Source organism: Amphiura filiformis, chromosome 5, assembly GCF_039555335.1.
Source record: "Amphiura filiformis chromosome 5, Afil_fr2py, whole genome shotgun sequence".
Classification (NCBI taxonomy): Eukaryota; Metazoa; Echinodermata; class Ophiuroidea; order Amphilepidida; family Amphiuridae; genus Amphiura; species Amphiura filiformis.
The window spans coordinates 44,484,403-44,499,038 of record NC_092632.1 but is presented as its reverse complement, the minus strand read 5'-3'; positions in this window follow the sequence as shown (position 1 = coordinate 44,499,038).

Genomic DNA, 14,636 nt, shown 5'->3' with positions numbered 1-14,636 from the left:
CATGGGCCCCTGGGACCACAACCCCTAGCTACGCCACTGCTGATTGGGAGATTAAATTGAGTTCTTAAATAAATAACACACTTATTGTTTGATAGCGTTCATGATATGAACACAAAATAATGCAATCAAGGGACATATCTATTCAACAATGTTTTGCTTGTGGCATGTGTGCTATTATATGAATCACCGCTTGCGAATGAACAATCAATGTGAGGGCAGCAGTACAACCACAGTATACACTACATTGAATGAAAACAATCTTCACATTTGCTACTGTGCTGTTGATGGCATTTGTGTGAGTTGTGTAAGCAATTGCTGTAACAATTGCTGCTGATGATGACTTGAGGGTTGACATGTAATGTCTTACCAACCTTTTGTAATTAGTAACTGTGAGCGGATCATTGCAAAATTAATGTCAGTACTAGCACTGTGAATAACATTGGGCTATTCCAGTTGAAATCCACACTACCACTGTGGAAGATTTTGGAAATATCTTCATGTTTAGAGCATGTTTATCAAATGTAATTGGTCTGGGTTAATCATTTTAAAATCCATACTCCCCTTGTATTTAGGCTTTACCTATATCTTCCACAAGTGGAGTAAGTATTTCAAATGGAAGTTACCCAAATGTCTATTCTATTTTGAAACTCATACTCCCTCTGTGGAAGACTTTAGCTAAATCTTCCACAGGGGTCGTGTGGATTTTAAATGGAATAGCCCATTGTCACAGTCTGTAATTTTCATAAAATGTTTGTACTTTAAGAATTATGTTAACATTATCTGTAAAACAGATGTTAAAATATTGGAATCGTAGATGGCATATTGGATACTTTATTGAAATATACCATAAGCAGTATCAAATGCTTGATTTAAACATTCTAGTAATGAGTTGATCATGTTTGATCGATATTATTTGATTTAGACATTCTAGTCATGATGTGATCATGTCTGTTCATATTATTTGCTTTATCACAATGTTAAACTTTGTACAATATTGTTGCCATATTTAATTCTCAAACACTACATGTACAATTTAAAAACAAAGAGTGCATCCACAAGCATTCCATACGCATGTGACATTGTAAACTACGCACAACTAAAAAAATCACCCAATCACTCTACCAATGTGGTTACCAGCTAAGGTTACTGCTAAAGTCAGAGCAAAGTATGCACACCCATCTGACACGACACTCGGCATGTACACTTTTGTCCAAGAATTACAAATAGGAACAGTAATTATATTTATGTGTAGAAATATGAATATAAACCTAATTATTCCAATCTCACACATTTGTGATGCGATCGAGCAAAATCAGTCGGAACTCGTAAATATTGAATTTTCAGTTTCTTATAGGATAGTAAACAGCATTTACAAATCTGGATTTTGGAGAAAACCCCATTGAAATTGAAGAACCAGTTCCAAAGATATGAGCAATTAAAGAGTTTCCAAAACAGAAGGAAACAAAAGGAAATATTTCTTTTGTATGGCTATATCTCAAAATCAGTATGTCCGAGTTCCGACTGATGTTGCTTGATCGCATCACATTTCTTAACATGCAAACAAACATGTGTAATCACCACACGTAAGCCCGCATACTTGTTGATCGTGTATTAACAGTGAATGGAAGATACATTTTCAATAGTCTTTTAAGCCAAAAATTGTGTTATTTTCATGAAACAAATTTGTAATATGGTGGTTATTAATGCCAATGATAACTTTGCTCCATCTGTTTTACGATCATTCTGTGAAATCGTCAGGGTTTGTTTGGGGCCTCGTATTTTCCTCCCTTAGGAAATTACCTCCGCCCAAACAAACCCCTCCAATTTCCCGCAATGACCTCAAAACAGATAGCATGCCGTTATTATTGTCTAAACAAGAGACGGAATCATATGCGGGTGATAAGACTATGCTATTTTAAGATTATATATTATTATTGAGGTCGAAAAATATCTTGCGTTTGAAAAGTACACTTGAAAACTTTCAATTAATAATATCGATCAGCTTTTTGCTGTTGAATATTCTAGATGAGCACCCTTTAGATTGAATTCAAGTCTTGCATCACTGAAATCATAATGTTGTAATCATTCTATTCCATTGAGACTTGAACGAGTCTAGTACCATATCTGTGAATGCTGTGCTACAAAATATATTCAATAGTAGTAGCCTTGATATTCCAGTGGTTATTAAGTTCTCCTTAAGTTCTGTACTACTTGTACAATGATATCAGCCATTCTATACTAAGCCACAGTGTTACTAAATTAAATAACTGTTGCAGTAATTAAAGTGTAGTAAAATGTACAAAACTTGTGATAGATTTAAAATCTTTTTAAAATTATCTATCATTGAAATCTTTTTCAAATTCAATTTCTAGACATCATTCCTTTTAAAATATGATATATACAAAATTACAAAGTATAAAAAACTCATTGTCATGTCTAATACACAAGACAAGACCTGGCAATTCATGTATCTCATGTAGTTGTATATTTTCATTACAATTATAGAGTTGCGTATTTAAAAATAGATTTTTCCATGAATTCTGTAATCATCGGGGAATTCCTTTTCTGTGTGGGTCAGTGGTCTGAAGTGGAGTATCATGTGACCACTTATGAGTGTAAGGCCCGCTACATACTTTCATTTTTGACGTAGAGTGTTTGATGCAACATGTCTTTATTATTAATCTATTTCCATTCTTTTTCCAGTCACATGTAACTTCTAACGAATTAAGATCATGATAAGATGCACGGTGTAAACTCAAAATCTATAATTGGTAGCTCTCTCATCCCCACTAAAAGATAAAAGTGGACTATTCAGAGTTTTCAAAGTTTTGCCTCTGAAATTTGTGTCTAATAATGTTAATGTCCATGCAGCAACTCAAACAGTGTTATTTTTAGCATTACATTTTATAGCCTTTATTGTGTTCATTATGTTTTATTGTCCTTTTCTTTGCCGTATTTTGTTTCTACTGCGCTATGTATTGTTTATTGTTGACTTGTTTGTTGAAGTTACTGAGTATAGAGGCCCTGCATGCTTTTATCGATTGGCTCCAAGCAAAGGATTTGAACCGGTGTCCTTCAGTCCTTCACCCTAATCATGGCGCAGTGCAGTCCATTCAATCAAATGTTGTCATCAACCTATTTGATCGTGGTGCATTTCTTATGTGTGTGAGACGAACTGTCGCGGTAGATTGCAATCATGCTTTAGTTGAATGCATTTGAGTAGTCCGCCATATTTATGGTATGATATGTCATATGCACATTGCACAACCTCTATAGGGTTGAGGTCTTCAAAAAAAGCAACCAAAGACCTGCAGCTGCAGAAGTGTATAAGTCCAATTTTGGTATTTTGAGATTTTCAAAATATGGTAGCAAATAGAATGGAGTAAAGCCTAAAAATAAAATTTGGTATGCACATTGGAAAGGTCTTTATCAGCAATGCTTTGGCACAGGAGTTTGTTCTTCATGTCTACTGATTATTGATGAAATCAATAGTATTGATTTTGCACTTACATGCTTTTGCAGCTTGGATCAATGATGATGCCAAATTTGACCCCCCCCAAAGCATTAAACAATTATTAATTTGGTTTGAAACGGTTTGTATTATACTTTCTGATCCCTAGCAACGTCAAAACTCCCAATAACTCAACGTTGCCAAATTCCGGCACTTGGGTCTTCAACTTTTGCATAGCACTGTACTCTGATACCTGTATGATGATTTTCCAACTGTAGGATTATACGCTCGCTATTCGAGAGGCGTCGCAGTTTGTGGAAGGGGGCTAGTTCTACTTTTGCATAATGTTACTTACATAAGAAAACATTTTGTCACATAAAATGGACCATTTTGTAACAATTCAAATTTACGGTTCTTTATTATTCATATTTTCTCATATGTTAACCCTATTCATTTATTAAAATCACGTAACCATCTTTTTGAAAAAGATATGTTTTTCATACATTTTTAGATAGCCAGAACCAATCAGAGCAAGCGTTAGAAAAATCCAAACCATGCATTGATTGTGTCTAATTGCACTCTGCGTACTACGGCGCAGTGCTTTTACGTGCGTTCGCGTCTCGTGAGGCTTGATTAATTTTTGGCGGGTTGATGCATTTATATTTGGTTCTATTTCCCAATATTTTTAGTGATAATTTTGTTATAAAAACAGCAAATATCACATGTTTTTTTTTTTTTTTGTATGAAATAGGTTAATGTGTCTGATGTTGATGCGTCTAATGCACTCCCCCCCTTCGAGGCTCGTGCATTAGATGCATCAACATCAGCGTGCGTGCATTATTTTGTCTAATTTCTCTCCCAACAAGTAATACGCGTTCATTAACCTATAAATAATCTAAAATAATCATGGAACATACTATTTATCTTAATTTTAGATAAGACAAGGCACTCATTTACCGTATTAGATAGTAATAATGATACCAACATACTATACACTTTCGTTTATCTTCCATTGATGCATAAAAACAATTTAAGTTATAATTAAGATGAACATTAGAATATTATTGGTTGAAATATTGTATGAAATTAATCTCAAAATCTGGTGATGACATGTATCACATGAAAAGAAAAGTTTATTTCCGATATGTTACGCAATTATTAATCTTGATTGAAATTTATTAATCAGCAGCTGTTTGTGTGCAATTATGGGCAATATTATTTGTTGGTCTCTTTTGTTGCAGGAATTTGTATCACATTTTATTTGTTTGTTTGTTTGTTTGTTTGTTTACTTCTTCTTTACCCTCTGGATACTTTATTCAGAGGGAAGTGTCGCTTTGTTCGCCCATGGAAATAGCCTGGGGGTACCGACCAGTGGGTATCATCCGTGAACAAAAATTCACATAAAAAGGGTAATTTTCCATATCAAAGCATGATATGTAGTAAAGCAAATAGTTTATCTATTACAAGCATTATTTTGAGAAAAAAGGTACTCCTTGCTCAATAAATCATAGGTATAACTTTTGAGAAGATAAAAGATGTATGAAATTTGGTAAACTTTTGACTTTGTGATAGAGTGTTTTTCCAGTTGTATAATCTGGGATACTTACTTAGGGAGTAAGATATTCAAATACTTGCTTTGGGTAAAGAAATGACACTTACCATTATACTTGATTGAGGTGCGCATTTAGCGCATTTTGAGGTTAAAGGTGGGTAACCTGATTGACATTCTCACCCCCACCCCCCCACTTTACCTCATCAAAATGCTGATTTTGGTATCAGATGAAAGCTCATATTTTTCTCATAAACATATTGAAATTGGGCATTTCAAATCGGTATATATTTCCGAAGAAATCATCAAAAAACTGTCGAATTAGTCTCAAATATGGTATACCATATTTTAGACTAATTCAGCAGTTTTTTGATGATATCTTCAGAAATACACCGAGTTGGAACTTTTAATTTCAATATGTTTATGAGAAAAATAGGGCCTTTCACTTGAAATCAATATATTACATGATCATGATGATTATCATAAATAAAAACACTGTAGACTACCAATATCACGCTGTATAAATATGTCGGTAATTCCATTTAGTCACATTTACAAAAACATTTACATGTTCTTTTTGCATGAGTGCTTGAAAGGGATGACATTTTATGTTATACGTAAGTTTTAAAGAATTTGATTTTCCAAATGTATCAGGTCACCTTCCTTTAATGCTTATAAGTGTTTTTTAAAAGTCCATGTTCATGGATGATACCCCTTGTCAATGTCAAGTGCTCCATCTCCCCTGTATGGGAGGAATAGTAGATGAATTTCCACAGTTCTCTCATATATGGCCCATTACATGCAATCAAGTATTCATTCATAATAAATGCCAACTGCAATCAAACTTCTATAAGTGCAAGTTGATGACCATGATGTAGGAGTTTCTGTTTCCTTACAAAATCTTCCATCAGGTCAATGACAAAGTGACAACAAGTAGAATATGTGGAAGTATGCACTTAATAATGTGGGGAAAGGAGGTGATAAGACTTCAATCGCTTTCTCTTATCTGTTTTATTTTTACTTTATTTTATTTATAAGTGAGTACTTTATTTGTTTTGGGGTTGTTGGGATGTAACGTATGTAAGAAAAAAGTAAATGTTAAGTCAATTACATCACAAATATTATCCACTCATTTATCAAATAAGTTTGTATTACTTCATAGATAACCAATGATGTGTAATGAAGGCCTCATATATATGATATAAAGGTGGCTGCAATGTTTTGTTCTTTATGGTGAACATTTTGCAATAAAATCTAAATATAACCTGACTGAAAGGTGTGCTTTGCTGAAATGTGTACGTCCATATCAAAACGATGCACTTGTCGGCTGCTACATGTGTCTCATTTCACATAATAGCTAGAATTTAATACCAGACTCATCTCAAGAAGAGCTCACTTCAAAGCATCCCCAAGTGACATGGTTAAGGAATGTTCTCTGTATTCCTAAACCATGAGACTTGGGGATGATTTGAAGTGACCTCCACTTGAAATGAGTCTGGTATTTATTCCTAGCTATAATGTTAAATAAGACACATGTAGCAGCCGACAAGTGCATCCTTTTGATATGGATGTACACAAATGTTCTTTTGTGTTGTGTCAAGTTTGTACATAACATTTTAAGAGAATTTCAGATAGTTACTAAGATCATTGAACTAGATTAGTCCTTCAAGAAGGACTTTCTGGGTGGTGCGAGGCGGAGCTACGTACGAGGCGGAGTGCAACGCCGAAGGCCAAGCTCCTCACTATATAGATTTCTATTTCAGCCAAATGTTGAAGGATATGAACACATTATACACCATATCAATTCCTTGGTTCCCTTTATCACAAAGCTGTGTGTCCACTAAGTTGTTCCACAGAAAATAGTGTCTGAAACTGAGTCTTTTCTCTCAGCCTACATAACTATTATGAAAAAGGCGAGTCTAAAAAGGCATCAAACTGCCAAAATATCTCCTCTCTTTGAATAAAAGTTTCAAAAATCATTCAATACAAGCCTTTTCTTGCATTTTAATTATTGTAAACACTCAAGCCAAACAAATGAGGTAAAACAAAGAAAATTGCAGTTTCATTCCAGCACCTAAAATGTGTGTATTGGCTTGTCGATCGTAAATGTATTATTATTGAGCGGAGCTTCATGCAGCTAGGACGTATAAATAAGATGTAAGATGAATAGAGATATATGCATAGTTTCTACATCACTAAAGCACTTCATGCTTAGTCTTTCCAGTGGCATACCTAATTTTTTTTCCGGTCGTTTGAAAAAGTGAAGAGCAAAAAAAAGAAAAAGAAAAAGGATTTTAAATGCTAGCGCCCTAAAAGCAACAAATTTTGATGTATAGTACACATTTTTTATTCTTTTCAAATTTTTCTGCCCCTTTTTTCTAAACCAATTCTTTTTGCCGCCTCTTCTTCTGCCGCCCCTTCGTTTGCCGCCCTTCTTCGTCCGCCGCCCTTTGTTTTTACCGCCCCTGCTTTTACTCCGGGGTTGGCGCCCAAAGCCCCCCAAAAAAAAATATGTGCATGCTTTCACCATTGGCCATTACAATCCGCATGCAAAAAGTAGAAATTCAAGAAAAAATGAGGGTATGGTTGCTATGGAGCAAATCATATTCAGTGACACCCAATCATGCTGTATCTTTCCTGAAATCAGGCCCGTAACTAGGGGGAGGGGTCCCCCAAATCGCCAAAGGCCAAAACAAGGCCTTTTTGACCCAAAACTCCCATTTGCAGTGTAGCGAGCTAAAAAATAGAGGTTTTTATGCCCTTTTGGTCAGAACTTTGAAAAAAAAGGTCAACATTTTGAAACAAAAATCCACTTTTTCAAAATTAGTCCCCTCAAATAAATCCTGGTTATGGGCCTGCCTAAAATGAAATATAAAAATCCATTTTAAATTAGTGCTGGCATAGAGTTCAGCACATTTATTGGCAATTAACCTTTTATATTGCAATTATAGGATTAGTGTGTGTTGCTATCTTCTGAAGACAGCAGAATGTATTGAAGATGACAATGATAGTAGAAAACAATTTCTTATCATTTAGGCCCCTATCCGGGGCCCCTATACAATTTGAACATAAAATATAACATTGTCATATTATATTTTTATACAATGTAGTTTAAAGGCACTACCCAGGACTCAATATATAGACGAATCCAACGAGCCAAGTCATGGTCAGGATTTGGTCGGACATCTTTGGGTAGCAAATAGCACCAACCTGGTGTTTTGAGCGTCCAATTGTGCAAATAAAAGCCGCCTAACACCTAGTGAAGATGCAAGGACGAGGAGGATTAATAGAATAATATATATAATATCTATTCATACATAGTCCTTTTGTTCGCAAGTACATCAATGCATAGATACTGCGTGTAATTAATCCGATTATTATGTATTAAGGTGTAAAACGGGTGATGGAACGCAGTTTAAAATTTCCGCCAAGGCCTTCAAACTTCTATAAGTGCAAGTTGATGACCATGATGTAGGAGTTTCTGTTTCCTTACAAAATCTTCCATCAGGTCAATGACAAAGTGACAACAAGTAGAATATGTGGAAGTATGCACTTAATAATGTGGGGAAAGGAGGTGATAAGACTTCAATCGCTTTCTCTTTTCTGTTTTATTTTTACTTTATTTTATTTATAAGTGAGTACTTTATTTGTTAATGGGGTTGTTGGGATGTAACGTATGTAAGAAAAAAGAATATGTTAAGTCAATTACATCACAAATATTATCCACTCATTTATCAACTAAGTTTGTATTACTTCATAGATAACCAATGATGTGTAATGAAGGCCTCATATATGATATATAAAGGTGGCTACAATGTTTTTGTTCTTTATGGTGAACATTTTGCAATAAAATCTAAATATAACCTGACTGAAAGGTGTGCTTTGCTGAAATGTTCTTTTGTGTTGTGTCAAGTTTGTACATAACATTTTAAGAGAATTTCAGATAGTTACTAAGATCATTGAACTAGATTAGTCCTTCAAGAAGGACTTTCTGGGTGGGGCGAGGCGGAGCTACGTGACGAGGCGGAGTACAAAGCCGAAGGCCAAGCTCCTCATTATATAGATTTCTATTTCAGCCAAAAGTTGAAGGATATGAACACATTATACACCATATCAATTCCTTGGTTCCCTTTATCACAAAGCTGTGTGTCCACTAAGTTGTTCCACAGAAAATAGTGTCTGAAACTGAGTCTTTTCTCTCAGCCTACATAACTATTATGAAAAAGGCGAGTCTAAAAAGGCATAAAACTGCCAAAATATCTCCTCTCTTTGAATAAAAGTTTCAAAAATCATTCAATACAAGCCTTTTCTTGCATTTTAATTATTGTAAACACTCAAGCCAAACAAATGAGGTAAAACAAAGAAAATTGCAGTTTCATTCCAGCACCTAAAATGTGTGTATTGGCTTGTCGATCGTAAATGTATTATTATTGAGCGGAGCTTCATGCAGCTATGACGTATAAATAAGATGTAAGATGAATAGAGATATATGCATAGTTTCTACATCACTAAAGCACTTCATGCTTAGTCTTTCCAGTGGCATACCTAATTTTTTTTCCGGTCGTTTGAAAAAGTGAAGAGCAAAAAAAAAAAAAAGAAAAAGGATTTTAAATGCTAGCGCCCTAAAAGCAACAAATTTTGATATATAGTACACATTTTTTATTCTTTTCAAATTTTTCCGCCCCTTTTTTCTAAACCAATTCTTTTTGTCGCCTCTTACTTCTGCCGCCCCTTCGTTTGCCGCCCTTCTTCGTCCGCCGCCCTTTGTTTTGACCGCCCCTGCTTTTACTCCGGGGTTGGCGCCCCAAAGCCCCCCCCAAAAAATATGTGCATGCTTTCACCATTGGCCATTACAATCATGCAAAAAGTAGAAATTCAAGAAAAAATGAGGGTATGGTTGCTATGGAGCAAATCATATTCAGTGACACCCAATCATGCTGTATCTTTCCTGAAATCAGGCCCGTAACTAGGGGGAGGGGTCCCCCAAATCGCCAAAGGCCAAAACAAGGCCTTTTTTGACCCACAAACTCCCATTTGCAGTGTAGCGAGCTAAAAAATAGAGGTTTTTATGCCCTTTTGGTCAGAACTTTGAAAAAAAGGTCAACATTTTGAAACAAAAATCCACTTTTTCAAAATTAGTCCCCTCAAATAAATCCTGGTTATGGGCCTGCCTAAAATGAAATATAAAATCCATTTTAAATTAGTGCTGGCATAGAGTTCAGCACATTTATTGGCAATTAACCTTTTATATTGCAATTATAGGATTAGTGTGTGTTGCTATCTTCTGAAGACAGCAGAATGTATTGAAGATGACAATGATAGTAGAAAACAATTTCTTATCATTTAGGCCCCTATCCGGGGCCCCTATACAATTTGAACATAAAATATAACATTGTCATATTATATTTTTATACAATGTAGTTTAAAGGCACTACCCAGGACTCAATATATAGACGAATCCAACGAGCCAAGTCATGGTCAGGATTTGGTCGGACATCTTTGGGTAGCAAATAGCACCAACCTGGTGTTTTGAGCGTCCAATTGTGCAAATAAAAGCCGCCTAACACCTAGTGAAGATGCAAGGACGAGGAGGATTAATAGAATAATATATATAATATCTATTCATACATAGTCCTTTTGTTCGCAAGTACATCAATGCATAGATACTGCGTGTAATTAATCCGATTATTATGTATTAAGGTGTAAAGCGGGTGATGGAGCATAGTTTAAAATTTCCGCCAAGGCCTTCAAACTTCTATAAGTGCAAGTTGATGACCATGATGTAGGAGTTTCTGTTTCCTTACAAAATCTTCCATCAGGTCAATGACAAAGTGACAACAAGTAGAATATGTGGAAGTATGCACTTAATAATGTGGGGAAAGGAGGTGATAAGACTTCAATCGCTTTCTCTTTTCTGTTTTATTTTTACTTTATTTTATTTATAAGTGAGTACTTTATTTGTTAATGGGGTTGTTGGGATGTAACGTATGTAAGAAAAAAGAATATGTTAAGTCAATTACATCACAAATATTATCCACTCATTTATCAACTAAGTTTGTATTACTTCATAGATAACCAATGATGTGTAATGAAGGCCTCATATATGATATAAAGGTGGCTACAATGTTTTGTTCTTTATGGTGAACATTTTGCAATAAAATCTAAATATAACCTGACTGAAAGGTGTGCTTTGCTGAAATGTTCTTTTGTGTTGTGTCAAGTTTGTACATAACATTTTAAGAGAATTTCAGATAGTTACTAAGATCATTGAACTAGATTAGTCCTTCAAGAAGGACTTTCTGGGGTGAGGCGGCGGAGCTACGTGGCGGAGTACAAAGCCGAAGGCCAAGCTCCTCATTATATAGATTTCTATTTCAGCCAAAAGTTGAAGGATATGAACACATTATACACCATATCAATTCCTTGGTTCCCTTTATCACAAAGCTGTGTGTCCACTAAGTTGTTCCACAGAAAATAGTGTCTGAAACTGAGTCTTTTCTCTCAGCCTACATAACTATTATGAAAAAGGCGAGTCTAAAAAAGGCATAAAACTGCCAAAATATCTCCTCTCTTTGAATAAAAGTTTCAAAAATCATTCAATACAAGCCTTTTCTTGCATTTTAATTATTGTAAACACTCAAGCCAAACAAATGAGGTAAAACAAAGAAAATTGCAGTTTCATTCCAGCACCTAAAATGTGTGTATTGGCTTGTCGATCGTAAATGTATTATTATTGAGCGGAGCTTCATGCAGCTATGACGTATAAATAAGATGTAAGATGAATAGAGATATATGCATAGTTTGTACATCACTAAAGCACTTCATGCTTAGTCTTTCCAGTGGCATACCTAATTTTTTTTCCGGTCGTTTGAAAAAGTGAAGAGCAAAAAAAAAAAAAAAAGAAAAAGGATTTTAAATGCTAGCGCCTAAAAGCAACAAATTTTGATGTATAGTACATATTTTTTATTCTTTTCAAATTTTTCCGCCCCTTTTTTCTAAACCAATTCTTTTTGCCGCCTCTTCTTCTGCTTCTTCGTTTGCCGCCCTTCTTCGTCCGCCGCCCTTTGTTTTTACCGCCCCTGCTTTTTACTCCGGGGTTGGCGCCAAAGCCCCCAAAAAATATGTGCATGCTTTCACCATTGGCCATTACAATCATGCAAAAGTAGAAATTCAAGAAAAATGAGGGTATGGTTGCTATGGAGCAAATCATATTCAGTGACACCCAATCATGCTGTATCTTTCCTGAAATCAGGCCCGTAACTAGGGGGAGGGGTCCCCCAAATCGCCAAAGGCCAAAACAAGGCCTTTTTTGACCCACAAACTCCCATTTGCGAGTGTAGCGAGCTAAAAAATAGAGGTTTTTTATGCCCTTTTGGTCAGAACTTTGAAAAAAAAGGTCAACATTTTGAAACAAAAATCCACTTTTTCAAAATTAGTCCCCTCAAATAAATCCTGGTTATGGGCCTGCCTAAAATGAAATATAAAAATCCATTTTAAATTAGTGCTGGCATAGAGTTCAGCACATTTATTGGCAATTAACCTTTTATATTGCAATTATAGGATTAGTGTGTGTTGCTATCTTCTGAAGACAGCAGAATGTATTGAAGATGACAATGATAGTAGAAAACAATTTCTTATCATTTAGGCCCCTATCCGGGGCCCTATACAATTGAACATAAAATATAACATTGTCATATTATATTTTTATACAATGTAGTTTAAAGGCACTACCCAGGACTCAATATATAGACGAATCCAACGAGCCAAGTCATGGTCAGGATTTGGTCGGACATCTTTGGGTAGCCGATAGCACCAACCTGGTGTTTTGAGCGTCCAATTGTGCAAATAAAAGCCGCCTAACACCTAGTGAAGATGCAAGGACGAGGAGGATTAATAGAATAATATATATAATATCTATTCATACATAGTCCTTTTGTTCGCAAGTACATCAATGCATAGATACTGCGTGTAATTAATCCGATTATTATGTATTAAGGTGTAAAACGGGTGATGGAACGCAGTTTAAAATTTCCGCCAAGGCCGAATCATTTCACATTTTGAGTGCATTGCATGTAGCCTACGGCTACCCAACTAAAGGCTGCTAGTCAGGTGTAGGAATGCGTGAATTTAGATTCGTCTATAGACGAATCCAAGTAGCCAAGTCATGGTCAGGATTTGGTCGGACATATTTGGGTAGCCGCTAGCACCAACCTGGTGCTTTGAGCGTCAATTGTGCAAATAAAAGCCGCCTAACACCTAGAGAAGATGCAAGGACGAGGAGGGTTAATAGAATAATAGCTAATAATATATATAATGGAGATAATTCCGTCGCATCTATTCATACATATAGTCCTTTTGTTCGCAAGTACATCAATGTATAGATACCGCATGTAGTTAATCCGATTATTATGTCACTTCAACAGCGAATAGACCATGCTGTGTGTTTTGTCGAAGGGAACTGTATTGTGTTATTCTTTTGTCTGCCTGTGTTTTCGCGGAAGGTGTAAAACGCTTGATGGAATGCAGTTTAAAATTTCCGCCAAGGCCGAATCATTTCACATTTTGGATGCATTATAGCCGACGGCTACCCAACTAAAGGCTGCTAGTCAGGTGTAGGAATGCGTGTATTTGGATTCGTCTATAAGAAAAAACAAAAAATGGAAAAAGGAATTCTGGCAATGAAATTATCAAGTTATGAATTGTTATATACTTCATTAATATATTCTTGTTCATTGATTGGTTAAAAGTGGATCACATGACCAAAAATAGTTCTACCATCAGTACTCCTATCCGTAAATAGTACCCTAAGCCGTAAATAGTATTTGCAATGTCCCAGATGAGCCGTAAATAGTACCTCCAAGCCGTAAATAGTACTTTTGACCATGCCTTCGCGTGCGCGCATTTGATGCTTGACGGAACAGTTCACGCACGCGAAACTGCCATAGCGTGATTTCGCGCTGCTGTAATTGGTTAGCCCGATTTTAGCCTATTCGATTTTTTTGAAGGGCAAAATATAGGTTTTGTTTAAATTGGTCGTGGTGTTCACTCAGGATAGAAGCTGGTGAGTCAAAACGTCAAATAAAATTATTTTAACCAATCAATAAACAAAGAATATATTACCGTAATGAAGTATATAAAACAAATATATACTGCCTTTATTCGAAGTTCTGGTGAGTTATGTAAGCTATCCACCAGTGGAGCTTCTGCGACCCTCACGCAGAACTTCCGATAGTGGATTATCTGCGCACGGTGGGCGCAAGGAATCCACAGTCGGATTTTCATGCGTGAAAATCCCTCCGTATAATAGTTCGTGGATTAATTCGCGCGGTGCATGCAGGGAATCCTGAGATGAATTGTTCAGATTATGCGCTTTAATCATCTCATGAATTGTTATGATTTAATATTATTATGTTAGAAAGTAAGTAATATTATTTAGGCCTATATGTTTAGAGTCAGTTCTGCGCATCAAGTATCGCGCATGTTTAAAAACTGTTTAAAAATGCTCTGAAAAAATATATATATAGTATTTCTTACTTTCTAAGTTATTTTTTAAACATGTTTTTAAGAATCCATATCGGTTGATGCGTTCAGAACTGATTGAAAAACATATAGGCTTAAAAATAATATTTCTTAAAT